At 29.4% G+C, this 23,619-nt stretch overlaps 1 protein-coding gene across 1 annotated transcript in view; it reads left to right on the forward strand.

Annotated features, from left to right (window-relative positions):
* chico overlaps nt 1-23,619 on the forward strand; it is a 431,529-nt gene that overhangs the window by 197,340 nt on the left and 210,570 nt on the right. The window lies entirely within an intron of this gene.

Below are 23,619 nucleotides of genomic sequence, written 5' to 3' on the forward strand. Positions count from 1 at the left end.
AATTAAAATTATACAGTTTATTTAATTCATTTTTAAATAATACATTTATAATTACACAGTACAACATTTGTGAGTTCATTGCTTTGGGACTCAATTCTGACAATTGCACGTGAAAGTAGCCTCAAAAATAAGAACTTCTGCATCATTAGTTTTGTCAAGTTGGCTGCCGTAATAATTTAATGGCCATAGGAATTTTTTTTCCTCAAGGTGGATTATTATCACTTTTTCTATATTTTAGCACGGTTATATCTCGTATACCGTACGGAATATCTCTTTTGTGGCTGAAGCAAATACCTACCCGAAAAAGTGCATCCAGTGCCTTAAACATCGCAAAAATTACCATTTTTACCAATTTTTCACATTTTTTGCTCAATAACTGGATTACAAATCTAATTATGAACCGATCACCATGAAATTAGGTCGTGTGATTTGTGTCTATATGACTCTCTAGCCAACTGGGAAGCTCTTTACGCATAATTAGCAAAATTACACGCCACCTTGGGTCTCACAATTTTTAATCACAAAAAATCTATTTATGATCCGAATGAGCTCATATTTAAAATATATATAGTCTTAGAGAAGATCTACAAAAAATATATATACATATATATACATAGCTGGTACATGTAAAAATGGCCGTATTTTTTACGTTTTTTCAAAAACACATTTTGCATGGAATATGTAAAAAAACGTTAAAATTGTTCAAAAGGGAGCAATGACTTGAAGTTTAACAGTTTAGTGAAATGAAATAATTTTATGAATTTTTCGGACTACATTTGCCTTAGAATCTAAAAAATTTGAATTTTGGGATTTTCCATGAACAAAAATATAAAATTTTAACCGTTAAAGATATTACAACAAAATTTGGAAATAGTGTCCTTAAAGCAATGGAATTATAATTATTAACACTTTTTATTTTCAAATACCAAAATTCCTAATGCGGGAAAAATGTGTTCCAAAAACTGAGTTTTATAGAAAACTCCCCACGTACAGTGGCCGAAATTCCCAATATAGCGGAGCATTGTTAATAACCCAGCAAAAACTTCGCTTACAAATCTACAATGTCTTTTTAATAATGTCTCTTTTAATAACTTACTTTTTTTTTATTTTTTTTTTTTATTTATATATATTTATTTATAATATAATAATTCACAGTTTACAATCGAGCCCATAAGTTGGCTATATATGATCGCTTAGACTAACAATTGATGATTATACTCAATGTAGATTAGAGAATTTTTAAGGAAAAGAAAGTAAAAAAAGGAAAGAAAAGTGAAGGAAGAAAGTAAGAAAATCAGTTACATGGTTTAATGGTAATGTAATGCTAGGTCACTTTTGTTATTCATCAGCACTTTCAACAATATGTATAAGAAGGACTTTTTTAAAATGATTCGGAGAAAATTTAAATACCCTGAGCCGCAATGGGAGTTTGTTCCAAATTCTTCCAATTCTAACTTCAAACGATTTTTCAAATGTGGCACATGTAATTCTTGGGAGTGTAATCTGTGGGTTTCTAGAGTTTGTGGAAAACTTAAACAATTGATATAAGTATGGAGGGCATCTATACTTAATAGTCGTGTAAAATAGTAATAATGATCTTAATTCCATAAATTTTAGAAATCCACAGCCATAAAATCTGTTTTCATAGAAAGTAGTATGGTCATAAATACGTAATTTATAGACATATCTTATGATACGACGTGCTATCCTTCTCAGCCTTAAGTGTTCATTCACCGAACAACCATCAATTACTTCCAAACAGTACAATATGTGCGGCATTAAAATTGATTTGGCTAATGTTTCTCTTATATTAGTGGGTAGATACCTACCAATATTATATAATCTTTTTAAAGTAAAAGAAATTTTAGGGAAAACACTGTTTATGTGTTTATCAAAACGTAAATATTATCTAATATAAAGCCTAAACATTTCATGCTAGTTACGGTCTCAATATCATGCCCATGTATTCTAATATTCACACAGTCATCAAAGCTATTAAAACCCATAGCTTTAGATTTCTCCAAATTCACGTTGTTGTTATTGAACCAACCCTGAGCCCTATTTAAGTTGAAATCGAGATTTGCTTGCATTACATCCATAAAACTTTTATCATGTTTAATCAAAAAATAAATATCATCAGCATAAATGAAAATTTGTGATTCAGGTATAGTTAATATTTTGGTAAAATCATTAAAAAACATCATGAAGAGTGTGGGACTCAAAATTGAACCCTGTGGCACACCACTAATAATTCTTTTAGTATTACTTAAAATTCCATTGCAATCTACATATTGACTTCTTTCGAATAAATAAGAATGGATAAGCTTACATGCAGAGGAGGAAAATAAAAATAGTGTATGTAATTTCTGCAAAAGAATATTGTGATCAATAGTATCAAAGGCTTTGGAGAGGTCCAATGATACTAATACTGAACATTCCCGATTATTAAAACCAAGCCTAATATTATCTGTTAGTGATGTTAGGAGAGTAGTTGTGCTAAAGCCTCGTCTAAATCCAGAGTGGCACCCACTTATAAAGTTTTTCTCATGTAAATAGTTCGTTATTTGATCTCTTAGTATATTCTCTAAGGCTTTGGATAAGCATGGCAAAATTGAAATAGGGCGATAGTTTTCAACATCCTCTTTTGTTGAATTGTTTTTACAAACCGGTACTATTCTTGCAGTTTTCCATAGTGAAGGAAAATTGCACGTTGTTAATATGGTGTTGAAAAAATGAAGTAAATGAGGCTCAATAAAGTGATATACAGTGAGTTTGATTTAATGGAGAATATAGATTTATGTAAATCATTGTAGTTAATACATGAAAAAGTGAATTTGTTGCTGATATAAAAAAGTTATTTAGATCGTTAGGTTCACATGCTACAGGGCTCAATTTACTTTCAACAGTCTCATCCTCCTTTAACAGTCTCCAGAGTTTCTTTGAGTCAATGTCTTTAAATCTGGCCTCATCAAATTCTCTTCTTCGTCTCCTAATAGTAGATTTCACTTTGTTTCTTAAATAACAATATTTTTTCCAAGTAGTATCACATCTGTTTTCGACGTATGCTCTGTGTGCCATATTTCGTAATTGTATGGCATCCATAACATACTTATCTCTTCTTAAATGATTTATTCTACCAGCGTTATTAATGCGTTTTTTAACTAAAGGGACACAGGTTTCAAAAAAATTTTTTAGAAATGATTGTATTAAGTTTAGCTGTGAATTTGTGTTATTTGTGGTGTAAATATTTGAAAAATCAGTTTCATGAACCATACTTTCCAGTTGAAGATGGTTAATGGATCTGAGGTCTCTCAATTTTATGAATTCATCAATGGGCTTAATGGAGAAATCCAAACTGATAAAAATAAAAGCATGATGGGAAAAAGCTGGGCAATAGAATTGATCAGAGACAAGTAGATTATTTATCATGTGGGATGACAACATAAAAAAATCAATCAATGAGAAAGAGTCGGTGCGAATATCATGGTGAGTAGGACATGAGTTATGGATATATGAAATATTGTTCATATTACATATAGTCCTAAGTTCTATGGCTTTTTCTTGTTGAAAAATGTTCCAATTAAAGTCACCAATCAGGATAACGATTTTATATGGGCTACAATATTCAAACACAAATTCATCAAGTAATTTAATATTACCATGAGGTAAATACACTAAACATATGTATAATGTGTTATTTTTAAGGACAACTTCGATTAATAAAATTTCATATTGTTGGTGTACAGACCTACTCAGTATTATTTTCGTTTTAATGCCATTTTTAATATATAGCATTAGTCCACCACCTCTTGAATCAATACGATCGTTTCTAATAATATAATAACCAGGTATGTTTAAAGCATTGTCTAATATAAATGGCTTTAGCCAAGATTCTGTTATGCCTAATATATCTATGAACTGACCTTTGAGAACTGTTTTCAATTCAAATAATTTAGACATACAGTGTCCAGGATTAATAATTTGCATGTTAATGTGACCAACATTAAGATATAGATTTGCGTTATTTAATCTTTTTTTTAGTAAGTAGTTATTTGAAATGGTAGGACCAAGATTAGAGTACATTGTGAATATAAAGAATAGGAAAGTATGAAATGAAGAGAAAAGATTTGTATGTATGTATATTAGGGTGGCCCCAAAATTTAAGTTGCGGATGTTCCCACCTAAAATGAAAATTTGATTCATTCTAAGACTACGTTTTGAATTTTTTTCGTCCTGGGGTCAATATTTGGCGAGCTGGATCAAAGGATAAAAAGGTCCTTTTTTGAGGTTTTTTACATTTTTTCCATATTTCTTCCAAAGGACGTATATGTAAATTTGGTATCATATGAAACGTCTTTGAGAGACGCATTCAATTGGTTAAAAGAAATTTAAAAAAAAAAATTTTTAATTAAAAAATTTTAAAAATTTTAGACAAAATTTTAGTTTTTTTAATTTTTTCATAGAATTTATTCAAATACATAGATGAAATTTCTTGATCATAAACATCATGTAATTTCACCGAAATGGTTTTTCTCGTTTTTTAAAATTCAGTCCAGTTCAATGTTTATTCTAATTTGTTTAAACCCAATTTCATCCCTATCTGACAATCTCTGTATACTCAATTCATAGTATATGTAATGGGCATCAAAATAACTCAAATTTTATAAGGTTTCCATCGGTGTATAATTTCGTATACTTTTTTTTTGTTACACTACGAATATTTAAATTTAAGCTAAAACATTTACTATACATCGCGCTATAATGATTATTTTAGTGTTATTCCTTTGGAATGTTGTTGTTAATTTTAAGTAACATGTGAAAAACTGCTTATTACATATATTTTTACATTGTTTAGTATATTGTTTGCTAAATGAGAAATATTAATTAACAGTTAAAACTTAAAAATATAAATTCATAGAAAATATTTTAATATTAACATAATTTTTTCATATACCTATATTTATTTACAAATTCGTTTACATGAGTTTATTCTATTAGCAATATAAGAAGGTCGATTTTTTTCGATTACTGATAGCATGATTGACTGACAAAATGTACAAATCGTTCTGTATTTTGTGAATGACATAGAAAATCTGAAATTAGTAATATATTATTAAAATATCACGATTTTATACATAATAGCTTAACCAAAGATAAAATAATTTTGTAGTAAAAAGTTTAATTTTATTATCGCGATTTTTATGAGAATTTATAATGTTTTACCTGGAATATCTATAATGTTGCTTGAGTCGTTGTATTTCATTAATTGTTCTGTTGAGTAAAATTGAATGCAAGGGGGCTCTGAGAAGGCTACCTCTTTCCAATCTATTAAATCCGTGTAGGAATGACAATTAAAATTGAGTGTTGGAATTGTGAATTGACGTAGTATGTATATAATAAATAATAAGTATATAATAAATATGTTAAATGTCACAAATACATATGTAAATTTATAATACTTATAGTTGTACTTAAAAGAGTACATCTATCAACGTTTTATTAAATTTGTTTATCAAAGTTGCTTATTATCTGTATTAAGATTGATTGCAATTTAAATAAACGCAAAAAAAAATAAATATGTAGTATGAAAACTATTTTTGTTATAAAAATGATTTGTTATTACATTTATTATCTCCCAACCTACACAATCATGTCTGATATGCCCTGTGAATTTTTCTTTAATAAAATTAAAATAAATAAAATTGGTATTGTTGACAACAGTGTTCTAAAATGTGTTATGTTGCAATGTATTATTTCCAATCAAAATGTAAAATTTTATTTTTTGGTTGTTATGCCCTTTTGATTTTAAGGTGACCATATATAAGATTTTTTGTAAAAATTAAAAAAAACAAGTAAGAGTGCTATATTCGGCTATGCCGAATCTTATATACCCTTCACCTTTGTTGTGGATGCATTATTATTTTTTATAATAAGTATATAGGTATGTATGTACATTGCCCACTTTCAGCGTACAGCATCCTAAATTTATCAAGAACACAAAAAACAACAACAACGCCAAACGAAACAGAACACCAAAAGAAAAAACAAAAACAAAATACGCAAGGCAATGAAACCAACACACATCCAAACATACGTTTAATTCCCAGCGGGAAAAAGATTCAGTAAAGAAGCCTTCCTAAAGGTCTTCTTTTGCAGACACAAGGACTTCTAGCCGCATTGCAAAATCATTTCAATTTTACACGGCGTGTCATTGCGAGCCAAGGCCTTGCACACTCGCTGCTGTTAGAAGGCTGGGAGAAGGCCAACTTTGCAAGGGCTTCTAGAAGGTCTAATTGGGAAGAGCTATTAGAAGGTCTACTTTGGAAGGGCTATTCGCAGGGCTGCTATATGGTCTTATGCCTGTAAAAAAACGTGTTATTACTGATATAATGAAAGGCATGTAGAGGAATGCCATATGGAATGCATAGAAAGGAAGGACTACTGCAAAGCCTGCAAAGTCTTATGGAAGGGCTACATGAGAAGGCCTAATAAAGAGAAAAAAAGCATTAGAATAAGGCATCAAAGGACAGCCTATGAATAGTCGTGCATTTTCAAGTTTTATAGAACGTCTACAATGGAAGACCTATTTAAAGTCTTATTAGAAGATCTAAAATAAAAATAAGAATTAAAATGAAGTTGTTTGTTTAATTTTTTGAAACATGATAATTTCTGATTACATACTTAAAAAACAACAAAAATAAATAAGAAGTCACATCAAGCAATTTATTGTTGTAAATTTTGTAAAGAGAGTTAATCAAAGAGATGCAGAGTATTTTATTTTTTGATGTAGACTATTTTTATTTAACAACTTGTTATTAGTAGGGGATTCATAGGCCTTCTAGAACACCTTCTAAGAGCAGGCAGTGTGGAATGAGTATCGGATCTTTTAGAATGTGTAAGTATGCCTATTAGAAGGCCTACAAACTGAAGTCCTACAATTTTTTCCCGCTGGGTTGTATAAAAAACAACAACGCCAAAATAAACAAAACACAAAAGAAAATCAAAATACGCAAAGCATGCACATTCAAACATACGATTTGTTGATTTTTTGTCAAAAAAACCAACACACACCAAACGAAAGTTTAGTTGTATACAAAAACAACAACAACGCCAAAAGAAACAAAACACAAAAAAAAACAAAATACGCATAGCTTGCACATCCAACCATACGTTTTGTTGTTTTTTTGTCAAAGCATGCAATACATTAAGGGTACTCATTTAAACGCTTAAGTTTCCCATTTGTGCAAATGGGCAAATTTGCGCGACATGTTTCATGAACCCACCTTTTCAATTTTGTGCAAGTTTATACAGAAAATTTATATTTGTCAAATAAAAATACATAAATTCAACAAAAGCTTTAATATTTTTTTTTCAAATTGTATACATTTTAATTTTAAAATGTTGAATGAAAGTTAAATCTTTGGAACAAACGGTGGTATACATAGTTTGGAGGACTTTGTTTATGTTCTAGCTGTTGGTTAATGTTTTTATACACAATGTCATTTAATACAATCATTCTGTTCCAAAGTTACACAATTTTCACATGCACAAAATTTTTATATTTTATTTGATTTTTATTTCTTATAAATAAAAGTAAACAAAAGCAGCTGATTCATCAAATGCACAATAAATTCAAGTTTGCGAGTCTAAATTGTCGCGCAAACTTATCGGAGTTGTGCAAACGAATTTCCATACATTTTTTGACATTTCATTTGCGAGAGTGTAAAAATGCACAGATTGCACAGTTTGCGAGGCTTTTAAGCGTTTACATGAGGACCCTTATTGTGTTTTTTGATGAAATTTTCAGAGGTTGTCTCGGATTTTTGCTCATATCTCCGTTATTTATGGACGGATTTTGCTGATTTTAAATAGCAAAATTCTCGAAAGTATGTCTGACAGAATTGTTGAAGATTTGGATCCCGGAGATATCTGGGGCCTTCAGAAAATTGATTTCAACAGACAGACAGACAGACAGACAGTCAGACGGACATGGCTTAATCGACTCCGCTATCTATAAGGATCCAGAATATATATACTTTATAGGGTCGGAAATGAAAAATGTAGAAATTACAAACGGAATGACAAACTTATATATACCCTTCTCACGAAGCTGAAGGGTATAAAAAGAGAAAAAATTTTCTCTTAAAATTTTACTAGTTGTCAATGATTTTATACAAATTCTTCATTACTTTAAAAATAAACGACAAAAAACAACAACATTCAAAAGCAAATTATTATTATTATTATGGAATAATGTTTTAGCTTAAATTTAAATATTCGTAGTGTAACAAAAGAAAAGTATACGAATTTATACATCGATGGAAAGCTTATAAAATTTGAGTTATTTTGATGCCCATTACATATACTATGAATTGAGTACAGAGATTGTCAGATAGGGATGAAATTAGGTTTAAACAAATTTGAATAAACATTGAACTGGATTGAATTTTAAAAAACGAGAAAAACCATTTCGGTGAAATTACATGATGTTTATGATCAAGAAATTTCATCTATGTATTTGAATAAATTCTATGAAAAAATTAAAAAAAACCAAAATTTTGTCGAAAATTTTTAAAATTTTTTAATTAAATTTTTTTTTTTTTTAAATTTCTTTTAACCAATTGAATGCGTCTCTCAATGACCTGTCATATGATACCAAATTTACATATACTTCCTTTGGAAGAAATATGGAAAAAATGTAAAAAACCTCAAAAAAGGACCTTTTTATCCTTTGATCCAGCTCGCCAAATATTGACCCCAGGACGAAAAAATTTCAAAACTTAGTCTTAGAATGAATCAAATTTTCATTTTAGGCGGGAACATCGATACCTTATTTTTTCTCCATACAAACGGGGCCACCCTAATATATATATAAAAATGGATGTATGTTTCGAATAAACTCAAAAACGGTTGGACCGATTTTAATGAAATTTTCAGGGAATCTTCAGAATAGCCTAGCGGGTAACACTCTAAATCAGATTTTTGTTCTGTGGGCGGAGCTGTGTGGCAAAATCAAATTTTTACATTATACCGCTAATGCCATATATATATACATTAGGGTGGCCCCAAAATTTAAGTTGCGGATGTTCCCACCTAAAATGAAAATCTGATTCATTCTAAGACTACGTTTTGAATTTTTTTCGTCCTGGGGTCAATATTTGGCGAGCTGGATCGAAGGATAAAAAGGTCCTTTTTTGAGGTTTTTTACATTTTTTCCATATTTCTTCCAAAGGAAATTTGGTATCATATGAAAGGTCTTTGAGAGACGCATTCAATTGGTTAAAAGAAATTTTAAAAAAAAAATTTTAAAAATTTTCGACAAAATTTTAGTTTTTTTTAAATTTTTCATAGAATTCATTCAAATACATAGATGAAATTTCTTGATCATAAACATCATGTAATTTCACCGAAATGGTTTTTCTCGTTTTTTAAAATTCAGTCCAGTTCAATGTTTATTCAAATTTGTTTAAACCCAATTTCATCCCTATCTGACAATCTCTGTATACTCAATTCATAGTATATGTAATGGGCATCAAAATAACTCAAATTTTATAAGCTTTCCATCGATGTATAATTTCGTATACTTTTTCTTTTGTTACACTACGAATATTTAAATTTAAGCTAAAACATTTACTATACATCGCGCTATAATCATTATTTTAATGTTATTCCTTTGGAATGTTGTTGTTAATTTTAAGTAACATGTGAAAAACTGCTTATTACATATATTTTTACATTGTTTAGTATATTGTTTGCTAAATGAGAAATATTAATTAACAGTTAAAACTTAAAAATATAAATTCATAGAAAATATTTTAATATTAACATAATTTTTTCATATATATTTATTTACAAATTCGTTTACATGAGTTTATTCTATTAGCAATATAAGAAGGTCGATTTTTTTCGATTACTGATAGCATGGATTGACTGACAAAATGTACAAATCGTTCTGTATTTTGTGAATGACATAGAAAATCTGAAATTAGTAATATATTATTAAAATATCATGATTTTATACATAATAGCTTAACCAAAGATAAAATAATTTTCTAGTAAAAAGTTAAATTTTATTATCGCGATTTTTATGAGAATTTATAATGTTTTACCTGGAATATCTATAATGTTGCTTGAGTCGTTGTATTTCATTAATTGTTCTGTTGAGTAAAATTGAATGCAAGGGGGCTCTGAGAAGGCTACCTCTTTCCAATCTATTAAATCCGTGTACGATTGACAATTAAAATTGAGTGTTGGAATTGTGAATTGACGAAGTATATAATAAGTAATAAGTATATAATAAATATGTTAAATGTCACAAATATGTAAATTTATAATACTTATAGTTGTACTTAAAAGAGTACATCTATCAACGTTTTATTAAATTTTTTTTATCAAAGTTGCTTATTATCTGTATTAAGATAGATTGCAATTTAAATAAACGCAAAAAAAAATATGATTTTAAGGTGACCATATATAAGATTTTTTGTAAAAATTTAAAAAAAAAAAATAGAAAAAATTTTCTCTTAAAATTTTACTAGTTGTCAATGATTTTATACAAATTCTTCATTACTTTAAAAATAAACGACAAAAAACAACAACATTCAAAAGCAAATTATTATTATTATTATTATTAGTATGGAATAATGTTTTAGCTTAAATTTAAATATTCGCAATGTAACAATAGAAAAGTATACGAATTTATACATCGATGGAAAGCTTATAAAATTTGAGTTATTTTGATGCCCATTACATATACTATGAATTGAGTACAGAGATTGTCAGATGGGGATGAAATTAGGTTTAAACAAATTTGAATAAACATTGAACTGGATTGAATTTTAAAAAACGAGAAAAACCATTTCGGTGAAATTACATGATGTTTATGATCAAGAAATTTCATCTATGTATTTGAATAAATTCTATGAAAAAATTAAAAAAAAATAAAATTTTTTCGAAAATTTTTAAAATTTTTTAATTAAAATTTTTTTTTTTAAATTTCTTTTAACCAATTGAATGCGTCTCTTAAAGACCTTTCATATGATACCAAATTTACATATACTTCCTTTGGAAGAAATATGGAAAAAATGTAAAAAACCTCAAAAAAGGACCTTTTTATCCTTCGATCCAGCTCGCCAAATATTGACCCCAGAACGAAAAAAATTCAAAACGTAGTCTTAGAATGAATCAAATTTTCATTTTAGGCGGGAACATCGATACCTTATTTTTTCTCCATACAAACGGGGCCACCCTAATGTATATATATTTTTTTTTAATGAAAAATTATACACGAAATAGTATCAGAGTAGTGTTCAGAAAATAGTATCGGAATTAACAATAAAAAAAAGTAATATATAATTTTGTAAATGTAATTAAATAATAAAACATAATTCAAATAATGAAATAGGTATATAGCGAAAATGGAAATACAGAAGAAAAATATATATATCTGTGTTCATATGGAGGAGTAGCATAAGTCGACATAATGGTTAATTGATAATAAAAAATATTTTAAGTAGAAAATGTGACAAATCTTCTATATTTACCAACACTCTTTCTAATAAATTTATTACCAATAAATTTTTTTTGTTTTTGTTAAGAAAGCTACAGAAAATTGCGAATACTTCAAAATTTTTTTTTTTTTTTTTCGACATAAGCTGTTTTTCCATACGGACACAGATATGTAATAATAAGGCACATTCAAAAGTTATGTATGTGTATCAATTCAATTCATAATAAGTTATCTTTTTTTTATCACAAAAACGTTTGAATGTGTCTTACATAAATTATTAAAATGAAATATAATATAGATTTACATGAAAGATGATAGATTTACATGAAAGAAAAGGTATGCTATATTAAGACGGCTCCTCAGATTTATCCAACCAATTTTGACATTGTTGCAAGTTAAGAGTTACTACAGAATCATTTGGTTTGGTAATTATGACTTTTGGGTAATCCATGTTAATAAGTTTGAACTTTTTTATGACTTTTTTGGAGTAGAGTTTTCTGCATACATAACTGAGTTTACTAGATATTGGTGATAAATTATCGTTGAGGTAGATGCGACTAGTTGACGAACTATCAATAATGTCCTTGAAGCAGATAGGATTTGATTTGAAGTAATGTTGCATTAGGTTGTCCCTTAATTTAACAGAATTAAATTTGACCAAAATACATTTTCTGTTTTGAAGATGGCAGCAATGGTTTATATCTGATTCATTCAATTCGACGTTACACAGATTTCCAATTTTCAAAATAATTTCATGAATTTGTTTCTAAATTTTTTAATTTTTCTTGGCAATTTTTCTCAACAGCATTTATCGTGGTATAACATTTGTTTACATCTGCTTTAATATAACCCATATCTAAAGAGAGTTCTTGTTTTATTTTCTGGCACATGGAGTCTATTTTAGTATCCATATTGTTGAAACGATCATCTAATTTGTTGAAGCGGTCATCCATAGATTTTTGTTGATGAAGAAGCATAGAGCCAAAATCAACCTGATTCTCAGACATATTTCTGTTGCAAGAGTTATCCAATGTAGTACTTTGATTTGGGTTACTTAAGGAATTTCCTTTTTCATAGCAATTTTTACAAGTGAATTTCACTGAGCGATTTTTATAAAGCCATTCCACCTGTGCATCAGATATTCCTTCACATTCCGGATGAGAGAAAATACCACATAAAGCGCAACCAACACTGGCTTTTATTTTAGAAATGTTTTTCTTACACTGTGGGCATATGTCAGTTGCTTTGGGTATTATAAAACTTTTTTTTTGAAATATATTAAAAAATGTGTTTTTTATTTATTCTTTACACCTTTTTCTTTGGCAAAAAACAAATGGCGTAGTGCTATGCATACATATGTGTTCATGTAAATATTTTAATTGCAATTTAAAAAGTTATTATCAATATATTTCATTTTAATTCATTAATAAATTGTTTAATAAAGTTTTTTTCCACTGTATTTTCACAAATTAATGTTTATGTTTTAATTTATAATATTTTTTTAATGTTTAATGCCGACACAGACAATTTTCTTAGTTCTGCATCGCAAAGTTGCCAGACATTATTTCATATGAACTCATATGCTCTTTTAATTCAAACTGTTATAATATATAACAGAACAATATTAACACAAACAAACAAAAACACTTGTTAATTTCTTTGTTGCAATTTTTGATCTTTTTATTTTAAATGTTTTATGGTTATTGTTTTATCAATTTTCTATGTTTTATACACAAATAAAAACTTGTTCTTTTTAATTAAAGGCGTCCATGCGGAAGTAAATTTGTTTTTTTTTTGAGTAAACTAAATGTAATTATTCACAAATCAGAACGGAGCGGATTCAAAACACGTCTGTCTCTCGTGAGATATTACACTTCAACGATTTTATTAAACTCACATGAGCGGGCGGACCACTCCCAGATTTAGTTTGCAATTTTTTTAGTAAGAATTCTTATTGATTTTTAATTTTTTTATCAATTTTAAAAAGTTTATAGTTTCACTTATATGGGGAGTGGGTGTGGCAGTTGTCCAATTACGCCCATTTTTGGAAAAAATGTGTGTAATATCCTTATTATATATTGTACCAAAAATTATAAATGTAATATTATTTATTACCGAGATATGGAATTTTGATTAACTAGAATGTCATAACCTCGTTCTACGTGATGGGTTGAATTTGGATGCTAAGCTATGGTAGGGGGTGTGTATGAGTCATAAACCACTCTCATTTTATCATTAAATAGTTCTGACATATTTATAAAGCCGTGACCGAAATTACAAGTTGATACCTACACTGGAAGTATTTTTGGCCGCCGACTCCATACAGCACCTATAACACATACCACTGTGCATCGTGTGACGTACACTCACAAATAAGTGTCATAACACCAACGGTTAGTCAGTAGGGTGTATTATCTAATATTTCACCTGGTAAATATTGTCTGGTTCACATGATGAAACCCGACTAAACCCTTTAGCGCTGACTAATCATTTCCCACAGTCTGTGAGTCTACGTCGCAACTCAATACTTTTTTGTATATATCTGTAAGTTAGTTTGTTAAGGGAATAATAATAAAACTTCAGTTTAATAACACAACCCAAACGAAGTAGTTTAAATCACATGGCGATCCTGCCATTGTGGAATTAAAAGTAAAAGTGTTTATTAATAACACTATACAACAAAATCAAATTTTTCCAAAATTACAAGTGTAATTTATTGAAAACAAAAGTGTTAAAAACTAAAAACATTTTTTAATTGACAACTCAAATTGGAATTGAAAGTAAAAGCGTGTATTAATCATTTATTGAAAACAAAAGTGTTAAAAACTAAACATGGAGCTACTGATTTGGACAAAATTTAAGTTAATTAAACATATACTTTCAAACAATATTTTAATTTTTTTTGTAATTGAAAAGTAAAGATTTCTGTTAAAAAAGTGTTTTTACATAAAAATATTTTTGTATTGAAAATAATATATTTTATTTTTTTATTAAAATAAAAAAAAAACAAATTTTTTTTTATCATTTGTAATATCAGTAAAGTTTAAAATTATAAAAAAATATATACATACATATATTATTCAATTAATAATATTAATTCCACAGTTCAAAAATAGAATAAACCTAAATATTAAACAACAAAAAAACATTGTATATAATTCAAATTGTACACACATATGTATAAAATTTTTAAAAAATGTTTAAAACAAATACATATTCATGTTAATATAAAATGTTCAACAAAAAACAGACGATTGAAAAAAAAAATTATGGAAAATACATATTTTTTTTGATATTTAGCGGAATAAATATTTTTTCTTCACCATGACGGATATTTATATTTGAAACTAAAAATAATTTTAATATTTGATTCAATAAATGAAAATTTAACAAAAAAATATATTTAATATAAAATATTTTCGAGTCTCTCTTAAAAATGATAAATTGATAGTTCGATTAAATAGAAATTTTTAACAATATATGGAGTGGCAAAATATACTTACCAAAGTAAGGTTAATAAAGGAAAACTTCGATAAGTCCCATAAATGTCTGAATACCGATAGATTTACGACGGACGAAACATTGCTCAAACACATAGAAACTTTAATAGATTCTCTTGAAAAAATTAGAATTTTATTTAATGTAAATTAAACTAGACTAACAGCTTCACAGCCGAAGCATTTTACTTAGACGTTAGGGGAAAACTACTAACAGTAGCCTCAAGGAAGGGCGTAGAACTAGAAATACCACATAGCCTCCATGAGGAAATAATAAAAAACCAAAAGGGTATTGAGAAAATACGGACAAATACTAAAATTAGTAACAATACAATAGAACAGAAAAAAGCAATATGCTTCAGACAGCAATAGAATTTTTGAACACAGCTGCTAAATTAATACCGGAATATGATGGTAAAGCAGATAACCTGCAAAGCTTCATTGATGCGTTGTGCTTAGTGGATTCCATTAAGGAAACACATGAAGCAATCGCAATTAATTTAGTGAAAACCAAACTGAAAGGTGCGGTAAGATACACTATATCTAGTGAAACCACCTTACAGGAAATAATAGTTAAACTAAAGAAATCTATTAAGGGAGAAACAGTGGATGTGGTCACAGCAAAATTAATGAATGTCAGGCAACAGAATAAATGAGAATGAGATAGAAGACCTCGCCAAGAGATTGGAAAGTGCATACATTTCCGATGGCCTACCAATCGAAGTTGCAAGTACATACGCTACAAAAACAGCGGTTAAAGCTATAGTAAAAAATGCCAATAATGAAAAGGTTAAACTAATAATGGAGTCAGGAAACTTTTCAACTATGAACGAGGTAATGGCAAAGTTCGTAAATAGTTGTACGGAAGTATTCGGCCAACCTAATTCAATACTCTTTTATGGTTCCAATAACAGAGGAAATGGTTCAAATCGTAGACAGTTTTCTGGTAATAGATATAGGAATAATAATAGGCGTTATAATAATAATAATAATAACAACAACAATAGGTATCGCGGTGAGAACAGTTACCACGGAAGAGGTCGAAACAGCTATAGTACGAATAATAACAACAGAAATACAAGAAATATAAGGCTTGTAACCGAAGATAATTCGGAAAACTTGCAGGCCCCCCTGAATGTATAATTACAAAAATTTATAACATTAATATTGGTCTATACAGCTATCTTAGCTGCAGATCATCTTTGAATGCCGGTAAAACGACATTTCTCATCGACACGGGAGCAGACATTTCTCTTATTAAACAAACAAAGGTTCTTAACGAACATATAAATTATGGTATCACTACTAGTCTCAGTGGAGTAGGCCATGGTTTAACTACTACCATGGGAAGAGTAGCCACTGATTTGATGATGGAAGATATTCTTATTCGACATGAGTTTCACGTTATCAAGGACAACTTTCCTATTCCAGTGGACGGAATAATTGGAATGGATTTTGTACGAAACTACAATTGCATTCTAGACTATTCACGAGATCGAGATTTAATAATACTACGGCCAGATGATTTTGTTTCAGACGTAGCGATTCCGTTATTGAACGCACCTGAGGAAAATTCGATATCGATTCCAGCGCGATCGGAAGTTATAAGATTATTTAACGTTCAAACCACTGAAAAAGAATATTTAATTCCACATCAAATGATTGATGACGGTGTTTTCATTGCAAATACCATTACATCAAAATCTAAATCAATGGTTCGACTTATAAATACAACGGACAACAACCTTGTTATCAAAAACATTCATATAAGAACGGAAAGTCTTAACGACTACAACATAGTCCAGCTAAAAAATAAACCTAAAGATAATGATAAAAAAGAAATATTAAGAAAACTTTCTAAAAATTTTCCAGAATTTGTGGATGAAGAGTTAAAAACCCTTTGCTCCGAATTTATTGACATTTTTGCATTAGAAAGGGAGAAAATAAGCGTTAATAACTTTTATAAACAAAAACTGAAATTAAGTGATAACCAACCCGTCTACATAAAGAATTATAGAATCCCTTACTCCCACAAAAATTAAGTTAATTTACATGTGCTTAAATTAATAGACGACGACATTGTGGAATCATCCCTTTCCGACTACAATAGTCCAATATTATTAGTTCCAAAGAAACCTTTACCAGGTTCAGACCAAAAGAGTTGGAGACTAGTCGTTGACTATAGGGCAATTAATAAAAAGTTAATTGCCGATAAATATCCTCTACCACGCATGGACGACATTTTAGATCAGTTGGGCAGAGCTAAATTTTTTTCATGTTTACATTTAATATCAGGATTCCATCAAGTCGAACTAGAAGAAGACTCAAGAGACCCAAAAGGGTTCCTTTCGGTTCAAAAGATTGCCATACGGCTTAAAAATAGCACCAAACTCATTTCAGAGAATGATGTCTTTAGCCTTCTCAGGTTTAAAACCGCGGCAAGCTTTCCTATATATGGACGATTTGATCATAATCGGTTGCTCAACTGACCACATGTTACGAAATCTTAGAGACGTTTTTGATATATGCCGGAAATATAATTTAAAACTTCACCCTGACAAGTGCTCATTCTTCTGCCGAGAGGTAACATTCTTGGGACACAAATGCACTGACAATGGAATTTTACCTGTTGACAGCAAATTCTCCATAATAAAAAATTACCCAACACCAAAAAGTGGTGATGAGGCAAAACGATTTATAGCATTTTGTAATTATTATAGGAGATTTATTCCAAATTTTTCGGAGTACTCAAGACACCTGAGTAAATTGTCCAGGAAAAACATTCCTTTCGAATGGTCTCAAGAGTGCGAAAAATCTTTCAAGTACCCTAAAAATCAACTACTAAGTCCTAAAATACTACAATATCCTGTTTTTGAAAAATAATTTTGCATTACTACTGATGCAAGTAAATACGCATGTGGCGCCGTTTTAAGTCAAGAATACCAAGGTATTCAATTGCCCGTAGCGTACCCATCCAGAGCATTTACAATGGGCGAAATCAATAAGTCGACCATAGAGCAAGAACTAATTGCCATTCATTGGGCAATTCTATATTTTCGACCATATGTCTACGGCAGAAAATTTTTGGTCAGATGTGATCACAGACCACTCATGTATCTATTTTCAATGAAAAATACCACATCAAAATTAACTCGCATTAGACTGGACCTAGAAGAATACGACTTTGTGATTGAATACATCAGTGGAAGAGAGAACTACGCGGCTGATGCTTTGTCGCGAATAGAGTTCTCTGATATTTGCAAAACTAATATAAATGACATTTTTAAAGTAACTACTAGACTACAAACCCGAAATAAGCAAGGAAGAACAAGTGATACAAGAAATAAAGATAAAAAGAAACTATCAGAAATGCTACATGTATTTGAAGCCATAAATACACAAGAGTACAGTAAAATGCCACGTTTATATTTTAAAAATAACAATTTTATTATCCAACGTGGAAAAAATAAACTCTATGAATCGCAGAACCATATTATTAATGGAAATATCGATTTAGAACAATTATTGCCAAAGCTTGAAAAAGTAGCTAATAATAATGGACTCGCGTATTTACAATTATCATTGAGAGATAAATTGTTTGATAATGTGCACATTGATACATTTAAGAATACAGGTAATAGAATATTGAAAAATTTGAAAATAGTACTCGTACCAGCACTAACAAAGGTAGAAGCAAAATCTGATAGAGCTAGAAAAATCGAAAGATATCACGATGATCCAGTATGGGGTGGACATCCTGGAGCAACCCGTTTGCTCAAGAAGATTAGAAGACGATATCACTGGAAGAATATGACAAGAGATATTTCTCGTTATGTAAAAGCTTGCAGTGAATGCCAAAGTCTGGTGTTAGACCTAAGGAACCCCTTATCATAACGCCAACACCAGCAAAGGCATTCGATATCGTTATAGTCGATACCATAGGTCCCCTGCCCAAATCTGACTTGGGTAATGAATATGCGGTCACAATAATGTGTGACCTGACTAAATACCTAGTTACGATTCCAATTAAGAATAAATCTGCTAATGAAGTTGCAAAGGCAATATTTGAAGGATTTGTTTTAATTTATGGTCCAATGACAAAATTGCTTACTGACATGGGAACGGAGTATATGAACAAAGTCTTGCATGAATTATGCACCCTAATGAAAGTTGAAAAATTAAACTCTACTCCGTACCATCACGAGACTCTCGGAACAATTGAAAGATCTCATAGGACATTAAATGAGTATTTGAGGATGTACATTTCATCCGACAAGTCGGATTGGGACATATGGGTAAAATTTTTTACATATTGTTACAATACAACACCATCCACGGCACACGATTATTGTCCATTCGAACTCGTATATGGAAAATGCCCACCTGTCTTAGATTTTATTAGCAAGAATCTTGTAGAACCATTGTATAACATAGAATCATACCAAAAAGAGGTAAAATTTAGGTTACAGGTTGCTCTTCTTGAAAAATCAAAATTAGTTAGGAAAAAACAATCAGAAATAAAATCAGACATTTCAAATATTAATGTTAATGATTTTGTTTTAGTCCGCAATGATGCAGGACACAAATTGGATAAAATTTATAATGGTCCATTTAAAGTAATAAAATTAGATAATAGAAATAATGCATTAGTATCAGACGATAATAATAAATCAACATGGATACATAAAAATAGACTCAAAGTTTATAATACTTAATTCAATTTAAATATTAATTACACTAAAATATATAATTATTTAACACTATATTACATTACTCTAAATTATCTATATATATAAAAGAGTAACGTTACTGACTGACTGACTGAATGACTGACTGATTCATCATCCCACAGCCCAAACGACTGAAGCTAGAATTATGAAATTTTAACTGTGGGTTTCTTCCTTCCCAAAACGATCCACTAAGAAGGGATTTTTGGAAATTCGAACGTTTAGGGGGTAAAAAAGGTAAACACGGGTAAATCCGGTAATCTTATATCTTCAAAACTAATAAAGATACAAAAAAACTTTAAATTGCATGTTACTCCATTTAAAAAATAAGCTGACAGGTGTTTCGTACTTTTTCGAAATTCAAACCTTTTAGGGGAGTAAACGGGTAAAAACTGTATTTTGGTACTTTTTTGGCACCCTATGTATCTTTTAAACCAATAAACATAGAAACAAAATTTAAATCGTATTCTTTACTTATCAAAAAATAAAAAATATAAGTTTGGTACTTTTTGGAAATTCGAACCCTTAAGGGATAAAAATTGTGCTTATTTTTGGTACTTTTTCATAAAATATGTTTTTCTATAATTTGACATAGACATTCGAATATTTTACTATGAGCTCCCACCACGATACAGAAAATTATTTTAATAATATTTTAACATCGCAATGGGGATAAAAGAGGTACCAAAAAGGGGATAAAATCGGGAAAATACATTTTATTGCAAATTATTAAGCCGATTTTGATAATTTTTTTAACATTGGTTCCTGGATTCATACAAATATTAACTTACAGGTTGTTATTTGGAACTCGAGTGCCATGGTGTATTTTAGGCCAAATCCGGGTAAACAGTTTGGTACTTTTTTTAAAACATATTTATTATTGGGCACATTAACACAGATTTTAATCGATTAAGACATGTCTGTTGCAAAAACAACTTTTACAAAATTAAATATTTTTAAATTTCAAACTTGAGGGGTGTTCAAGGATGAAAAGGGAAATTGGTACTTTTCTCCTAATGGTACCTTTTTAATATTTTAAATTATTTCACTTATCGACATTAAAGTTAACTGACATGTATCTGAGTGAAGTTAGTGTTAGAAATAAGGGATTATATTTAGGTACCAAAATGTGAGAACTGAAAAATTAAATAAAGCTTACATGGGCCCGAGTGGGTAGGAATCCACAAGTGGCTGCTTTTTGGTACTTTTTCTATATTCTAATGGTACTTTTTGAATTTTCTATAATAATGGATATGAAATTAAGCGTATATGGTCCTAAGTGAGTGAAAATTCAAGCGGATACTTCATGGTACTTTTTTATTATAACGGTACTTTTTTTAATTTTCTATAATAATGGACTTAAGGTACGGTCAGACACAGCTAATATTTGAAGTTTTTCGTCAAATATTTCATTGCTTGAATCTGATCACAAAAAAAATTTAGAGGAAACAACAAAACAGATGATTTTAGTCAAACAAAATTATTTGACGGCAAACTAAATATTTACTTAATGTGTACATAGTGTGACCACTAGCTACATAAATAGCTAAAAAAATATATAATTTGATCTTGCAAATCATTTTAAAGTTAAAGCACTTGATTCGAATTCTAAAGCAGTTATTTTATTAAAGTTTTATTGAATTTTGTTATGATATAGTTAATTTAATAAAACTTTAATAAAATAACTGCTTTAGAATTCGAATCAAGTGCTTTAACTTTAAAAAGATTTGCAAGATCAAATTATATATTTTTTTAGCTATTTATGTAGCTAGTGGTCACACTATGTACACATTAAGTAAATATTTAGTTTGCCGTCAAATAATTTTGTTTGACTAAAATCATCTGTTTTGTTGTTTCCTCTAAATTTTTTTTGTGATCAGATTCAAGCAATGAAATATTTGACGAAAACCCTTATTTCTAACACTAACTTCACTCAGATACATGTCAGTTAACTTTAATGTCGATAAGTGAAATAATTTAAAATATTAAAAAGGTACCATTAGGAGAAAAGTACCAATTTCCCTTTTCATCCTTGAACACCCCTCAAGTTTGAAATTTAAAAATATTTAATTTTGTAAAAGTTGTTTTTGCAACAGACATGTCTTAATCGATTAAAATCTGTGTTAATGTGCCCAATAATAAATATGTTTTAAAAAAAGTACCAAACTGTTTACCCGGATTTGGCCTAAAATACACCATGGCACTCGAGTTCCAAATAACAACCTGTAAGTTAATATTTGTATGAATCCAGGAACCAATGTTAAAAAAATTATCAAAATCGGCTTAATAATTTGCAATAAAATGTATTTTCCCGATTTTATCCCCTTTTTGGTACCTCTTTTATCCCCATTGCGATGTTAAAATATTATTAAAATAATTTTCTGTATCGTGGTGGGAGCTCATAGTAAAATATTCGAATGTCTATGTCAAATTATAGAAAAACATATTTTATGAAAAAGTACCAAAAATAAGCACAATTTTTATCCCTTAAGGGTTCGAATTTCCAAAAAGTACCAAACTTATATTTTTTATTTTTTGATAAGTAAAGAATACGATTTAAATTTTGTTTCTATGTTTATTGGTTTAAAAGATACATAGGGTGCCAAAAAAGTACCAAAATACAGTTTTTACCCGTTTACTCCCCTAAAAGGTTTGAATTTCGAAAAAGTACGAAACACCTGTCAGCTTATTTTTTAAATGGAGTAACATGCAATTTAAAGTTTTTTTGTATCTTTATTAGTTTTGAAGATATAAGATTACCGGATTTACCCGTGTTTACCTTTTTTACCCCCTAAACGTTCGAATTTCCAAAAATCCCTTCTTAGTGGATCGTTTTGGGAAGGAAGAAACCCACAGTTAAAATTTCATAATTCTAGCTTCAGTCGTTTGGGCTGTGGGATGATGAATCAGTCAGTCATTCAGTCAGTCAGTTAGTCAGTAACGTTACTCTTTTATATATATAGATAATTTAGAGTAATGTAATATAGTGTTAAATAATTATATATTTTAGTGTAATTAATATTTAAATTGAATTAAGTATTATAAACTTTGAGTCTATTTTTATGTATCCATGTTGATTTATTATTATCGTCTGATACTAATGCATTATTTCTATTATCTAATTTTATTACTTTAAATGGACCATTATAAATTTTATCCAATTTGTGTCCTGCATCATTGCGGACTAAAACAAAATCATTAACATTAATATTTGAAATGTCTGATTTTATTTCTGATTGTTTTTTCCTAACTAATTTTGATTTTTCAAGAAGAGCAACCTGTAACCTAAATTTTACCTCTTTTTGGTATGATTCTATGTTATACAATGGTTCTACAAGATTCTTGCTAATAAAATCTAAGACAGGTGGGCATTTTCCATATACGAGTTCGAATGGACAATAATCGTGTGCCGTGGATGGTGTTGTATTGTAACAATATGTAAAAAATTTTACCCATATGTCCCAATCCGACTTGTCGGATGAAATGTACATCCTCAAATACTCATTTAATGTCCTATGAGATCTTTCAATTGTTCCGAGAGTCTCGTGATGGTACGGAGTAGAGTTTAATTTTTCAACTTTCATTAGGGTGCATAATTCATGCAAGACTTTGTTCATATACTCCGTTCCCATGTCAGTAAGCAATTTTGTCATTGGACCATAAATTAAAACAAATCCTTCAAATATTGCCTTTGCAACTTCATTAGCAGATTTATTCTTAATTGGAATCGTAACTAGGTATTTAGTCAGGTCACACATTATTGTGACCGCATATTCATTACCCAAGTCAGATTTGGGCAGGGGACCTATGGTATCGACTATAACGATATCGAATGCCTTTGCTGGTGTTGGCGTTATGATAAGGGGTTCCTTAGGTCTAACACCAG

Source organism: Calliphora vicina, chromosome 2, assembly GCF_958450345.1.
Source record: "Calliphora vicina chromosome 2, idCalVici1.1, whole genome shotgun sequence".
Classification (NCBI taxonomy): Eukaryota; Metazoa; Arthropoda; class Insecta; order Diptera; family Calliphoridae; genus Calliphora; species Calliphora vicina.